The following is a 6486-nucleotide window of genomic DNA, read 5'->3' as shown; positions in this document are numbered from 1 at the left end:
TATCATCAAAATAAGTTTTAGTAGTGATTAGAGTTTATAAGGCACAATGTAAAAGGCACCTGAGCTTGAAGGCATGCAGATAAATCCATAAAGTTCTCATTGACACAGCCCAAATCTGGCTGGTAAAGGACACTAATAAGGCACTTTTGGAGAGGATTCTTTAGTGCTTTGGATCATAAACTGGTGCAGATGGAAACGGATGGAAACCAGGCTGGATGGCATGTGGATTTGGATAGACCCCTGCAGCAGCTCCTAAGTGGGGCAGCACTGTAGGGTCATTAAGTCCTGCAGGTGGAGGAGGTAGTTCACCAGGAATAGGCACAAGTTTAGGCTGAGGTGGTGGATATGGCTGGAATCCTCCAGGTGGGCCTTGCCATGGACAACACTGTTGTTCAGCTGGAAGAATAACCATAGGAAATCTGACTTCTGGATCTGAGGCAAAAGACACATCCAGATACACCTGAAAGACAGTGTATGGAATAGTTCCAAGTGATTTGATCATTTTTGGGTATTACTTAAAAAAATTACAATACTAAGGAAGACTAAATAGCACCTTGAGTTCATACTGCACTTTTAGAATTCTGCAGTTTTCAATGGTGACAGTCAGGTCATGTGGAAGCTTCATGTTAACTATGAATTTTGACTTTTCTCCAGATGGGATGCGATCTCTAGTCTCTTCGATTATGTATTTTAATCCTCTTTTATTTCTTATGCCAGCGATGAATGTCTGTTGCTGCTTGAGGCTGTACTTTAACTTGACGTCACGAGATGAAGAGTTGTCAATGTCGACAAAAACTCTGATTGTTTCACCTGCATCAGTAATAAGAAAGTAGAGGTAACGTACATCAATAATAAAATTGCTGCTTTGGCATTGCAGGCTAGTGTCTTCAGTTTAGGCGGCTTTGACAGTTGCGCTTGAGAGCTATGACTACATCACCTTGCATATAGCCAGTTTTGTCTGTTGATACAGTGAGTGACATTTTTCCTGAGCTGAATAGTTTCATCCTTTTGTCTTGTGTGCCAGATTGTGGTTGCTGTATGAAACAAACAAACAAACAAACATATTTAAATAACTAAACTAGTATCACATTCAAATTCCTCTATAGGTCACAAGCAAATCTCATTACTCATGACTGAAAAGTGCTGTAGTGCTTTATGTGGTCATGTATGCAATACATATATATTAGAAAATAAGTCCATTGTCACATGCATAATAATAGGTTTTTAATGTATTCAGAATAACAATTAGCACATGTACAATTTATTGATTTTCTAAAATTACATTTAATGTTTATAATTTAGAATAATAAGCAAATAATATGGTTTTATTAAAGCAAATGTTTACAAATATGCAAACAATATGACTGGCCCTTTTTTAATATTTGTTTTAGAGGATGGTGATGATTTGGCGGTTAAGTTTTACTTTTAATATAACATACTGATGTTCTGTACATTGAGTTTATGGGGTGTTAATCACACATTGTTATTAGTTCACTGTTTGCACATATTTACACAATAAAGAACAAATGTCATTGAAGATGTGAAAGAGAGGAATTCTTCAAAAGTATCACTGACTGTCGAGGCAGCTGAAATCTGAATAGAAAAATATGCCTTCCTGGCCTAATCACTGATCCATCTGAGGAACATAAGGCATTAGTACAGCATGAGTTACAAGAGAGTTGTAATGAAGCTTCGCTGGTCTACTGTTAGCAAACAATCTTTTCAGGATTCATATGACTTATATGTCTGAAAGGTATATGAGAACTCTTACTTACAGGTTTCTCCGCTTACAAGAGTGGTATTCCTTTGTTCTTGTCCTGTAGACATCACAGCATGAAATGTATTTTATCCATTATTATTCTTCATTATTTCTTTATTCTTTACTGCAAACATCTATTTTTCAAACATAATCTGTCCTGACTTTGACTTGTAAGTTTACTGTTGGCATTTATTTTCCATAATACATATGTGTATTATTTTATTTATATAATAATTTAAACACTAATACTATACTAATGATACTAGTAATAAAATTTTTAATATATTTTATAGATATTTATGTATATTTTGTACAATGTCACCTTTCTTTGAGCTCTCTTGAATGAAGTATTGCTTTAGTTTGAAGTATCTCTCACGGTCACGGTAGGTTCTTTCATCATCGCCTGATTTTTCAGTCCAGCGTACATTTGCGTCCCCCGTCAGCTTCACAACAAAACTGTCCACTTTTATTTATTTGGTTACCTCCAAAACAACTCGTCCCTCTACAATATCCCCACTAGTAAAAGTATTGCTTTCATTAATTGGATCATAACGAAGACCGAGCTCTTTGATGCAGCTTGACATTTAAATTTTTTTTTTGTATGTATGTACATATGTACACTAGACTAAATATTCAAAGACAGCTACATGCTGGTTCTTCCTGTTCTCATGAGTGAAGCAGGAGTGACAAAGGTCACTCAAAAAAAATAAAATTCTTGAGGGAGTGGCACTTCATACACCTGCCTGGTCAGCACTGATCTTTCAGTCCAGAGTTCACAGTGATAGATGGAGTCCTGATTGGCCGGGGGACCTGCTTGTTTACCACAATATAAGATGAATCTTATCTTTAATAAGGCTGTAGCAAGAGATGAGCAAAACATTTATACAAAAAAAGTAAGATTATGCATACACACAATAGTGTTTACAGGTTCGCTTGTCAGCTTGAAATGCAGCATTTAGTATGTCATCCTGGACAACTGAGCATCACACCAATTATTAATAGTATGCTTACCTTTTTAATGGCCAATAATGATGTCTTCATGCTTCAGATATTCCAGATTCCTTCTGTAATTTTGAGTGTAGATATGCGTATCCAGCATTTCTTGATTCTATTCAATCAACTGTTGCAAATATTTTTTTTAAATCACCATGAAATAAGAATGAGCAAATCTTTTTTTTCTTATGAAATGTTGACGTTTTTTATTACAAATGATTTATCCATGCACATCATTTTATTTATGTATTTATTTATTTACATGTCCTCATAATCTTTAATAAAAAAAAATTAACATTCCCACCGCCCACCGTATCTTTTCTGATGACGTGTGCACTGGAGTGAAGGTTGGGCAATAAAGTTGTCCAAAGACCAGATGAGTTTCAATCACTCCCCTCCAGCAACCTGGTACTCACTTGAAATTATCGTTTATTTCGTTTGCAGTGGCCACTTTCCACAATCTAATCAATTCCTACTGGACAAAAATCAATTTATGTCCTACAATTTTTTTCCTTGTGTAAAAAGCTTTTTCGTTCAGAAATATGTTACATAGTAGAGACAAGTCAGCCACAATTTCTGTTTCATGCCAAATCTACTTAGGATGTCAATAAGAACTCCTGACTCCGGCGACAGTTCCCCACTTGAGAAAATATATGTATGCAGCTTCAGTACCATCCTTTGTAAAAGATGGCATGAGGAGGCGAAGCATAAAGTATACTGAGGAGTATTTTATTAGAGGATTCCAATATTTTCAGATCACTTGCAGGTTTATCTGCTGTAGCTTACATTGATCAGCCACAACATTAAAACTGTAGGTTCCCCTCGTGCTGTCAGAACAGCTCTGATACTTTGAGGCACGGACTCCATAAGACCTCTGAATGTGTCCTGTGGCATCTGGCACCAAGACATTAGAACTAGAGAGGAAACTGTTGTTCAGGTGGAAGAATAACCATAGGAAATCGGACTGCTGGATCTGATGCAAAAGACACATCCAGAGAGACCTGAAAAGCAATCATGTTTTTGCTTTACTCTTTGGTAGAATGTCTGAAACCAGCATTGTTATAAACTATTTTACCACAAAATAAAAAGGACTTAAATTTTTTTTTTAAATTACAGGGATATTTTACTCAAAAATCACCAACACACTGTTTGGTTTTTCTGCAGCACACAAACAAATATATTCTGAATTTCAAAAAGAAAAAAAAAACAATGTATTTTTGTCCATACGTTGTAACAAAGTAGCACCTTGAGTTCATACTGCACTTTTAGAATTCGGCAGTTTTCAATGGTGACAGTCAGGTCATGTGGAAGGGTCATGTCCACTATGAATTTTGACTTTTCTCCAGAAGGGATGCGATCTCTAGTCTCTTTGACTATATACTTTTTATCTTTTAATTTGTTTTTAGTTGTCTTTTCAGTGATGAACGTCTGTTGCTGCTTGAGGCCGTACTTTAGCTTGACGTCATGAGATGAAGAGTTGTCAATGTGGACAAAAACTCTGATCTGCAGAGATTATAAGAATGAGAGACAACTTACATCAACAATGGAAAAAACACCTGACTTTTATACGAATTTGTTCCTTGGTAACATTCAGAAGTCTTATGAAATATACCAAAATGTGCATAAAGTGTGTTGATGGAAACCCAACATTTGACATTGCGGCTAGTGTCTTTTTTTAGTGTCTAGTCAGTTTAGGCAGCTTTGACAGACGTGCTTGAGAGCTACACATGTGACATGAGCACCTTGCATATAGCCAGTTTTTTCAGCTGTTACAGTCATTGACATTTTTCCTGAGCCAAAAAGTTTAATCTTGTCTTGTGTGCCAGATTGTGGTTGTGGTATGAAAAAACTAAAATATATATTCTAAATCGAGTGAACTAAAATTACATAAAATTTCCTCTAAACTCTAAATCACAAACAAATGGTTTAAATCACATTACTTGAGTTCTGATGACGGTTTATAAAACGGATAGTTCCATTATTTGATAACGATTGGTTGAGCTGTGTTCAAAGCCATTGTAAATTACTCTAGGAACACATACCCGTTACATCAGTATTACTGTGCCACAGCATCTATGTGTTGCTTGGCAAACATTCTGCTATCAGAATTACATTGCTTGGTGGACAAATAATATTTATTATATTTGCTAATAATAATAATAATAATAGTTGTTGACGTGTGTTTATTTTATAAATAAAATGAATACCTTATGGAATAACCATTTTATAAAACAAAAAGGCCACTCTGCATCATTAACAATACCCCTTAGCCATTCCTAATTCACCATAAACCATGGCTTCTTCGGGCTTATTGATTTAATAAGAGGGCGCATCATCTCTCTATTTATGTGAATCGATAGATGAGTGCTAAAGAGTCAAACATGGTATTATAATTCATACAATTCATAAATTATCATTGGTCCCATCATTTCTCAGCGCAAAGTTTAATTCTGTATGTGTAGCAGATGTTGGCTTCCAAGGCCTGCTCAGCTTTATCATCAAGACATACTTAACCCAGCCATGAAATCCTTTAAAAGACGGAGGCATATTTCTGAAACAGTCTTGGCATTCTCTCAGTCAGCCTCTTGAGGTAGTCAGAGGTGTTGAGTACACTAAGGCAAACCAGATGGGATGGCATGTCGCTGCAAAATTCTGTGGTACTGTTAAGTGTGCCCTCAATTTTGACTAAGTCACCAACAGTGTCACCACAAAGCACCCCCACACCTCCTTCTCCATGCTTCACAGTGGGAACCAAACCCAGCAGGCACAGGATGTCAATATAACGTCAGGTTGACGTTGCATTTTGGTTGAAAATGAAAATTGGGTTGACGTCAGTATTTGACACTAATTCGGCATTGACTTTTGGATTTTGGTTACACAACCTAAAAACAACAAATATCAGTGTCCGCTGATGTTGGTATTGGACATCAAATTAACATTGACATTAGACATTGAATTGACATCAAATTTTGATCACTCAATGTCGCAACCAAATATCAACATCTCATGACATTATGTGCCTGCTAGGAACATTCAGGAATTATTCGTTCACCCTCTCTACGTCTAACAAAGACATAGTGGTTAGAACCAAAAATCTCCAATTTGCACTCATCAGACCAAAGGACAGTTTTCCACTAATCTAATGTCCATTCCTTGTGTTTCTTAGCCCAAACAATTCAACTAGGGCTGTATTATCGATTATGAAAATCATCGACAACGATTCTCATGATCGATTAATCGGGTCTGCCCACAGTGCACGTCCAACGGAGTTTACATACTTGTCCAACTTCAGCCGGTCGCGTCAAATTATTAATATTTAAATTTTTAATGCAGAGATTTAAACTATAGTCACTATACAATGCTTAACAAATTTATGTAAGGTTTTTAACAAATTATGGTTTGTGCCACTGCTGCTCTAAACTAACAGTATTGGTGATTACCAAAATCAATATGCATAAGCTCTTTAGCAACATTAGTAGGCTGTTTCTAATGCTATAATGTAATTATTGCTGTTATCTATGAAGGAAAGGCAGAGAGCTTTATAGTGTTTTTTTTTCAGATACCCAATTACAGTCAAAAAGTACTTAAACAATGCCAGCAAGAATGCAAGCTATGAAGGGCATAAGAAGCCATTTTTGTTATGTGAATAAATAAAAGTATTTAGTTATACATAAATGACAATAAAAACATTTTTTATTTAAACAATTTTTTGACAGATTCCTAAAATTCCTAAA

The 6486-nt window shown here is 35.8% G+C and overlaps 1 pseudogene; it reads right to left on the bottom strand.

Moving 5' to 3' along the window:
- Positions 1-132: 132 nt before the first annotated feature.
- Positions 133-4069, bottom strand: LOC107557426 (arrestin domain-containing protein 3-like; annotated as a pseudogene).
- Between the last annotated feature and the right edge of the window lie 2417 nt (positions 4070-6486).

Source organism: Sinocyclocheilus grahami, unplaced genomic scaffold (genome assembly GCF_001515645.1).
Source record: "Sinocyclocheilus grahami isolate Dianchi unplaced genomic scaffold, SAMN03320097.WGS_v1.1 scaffold602.1, whole genome shotgun sequence".
Classification (NCBI taxonomy): Eukaryota; Metazoa; Chordata; class Actinopteri; order Cypriniformes; family Cyprinidae; genus Sinocyclocheilus; species Sinocyclocheilus grahami.
The sequence above is the reverse complement of the archived record's forward strand: the minus strand, read 5'-3'. Positions and strand labels throughout refer to the sequence as shown.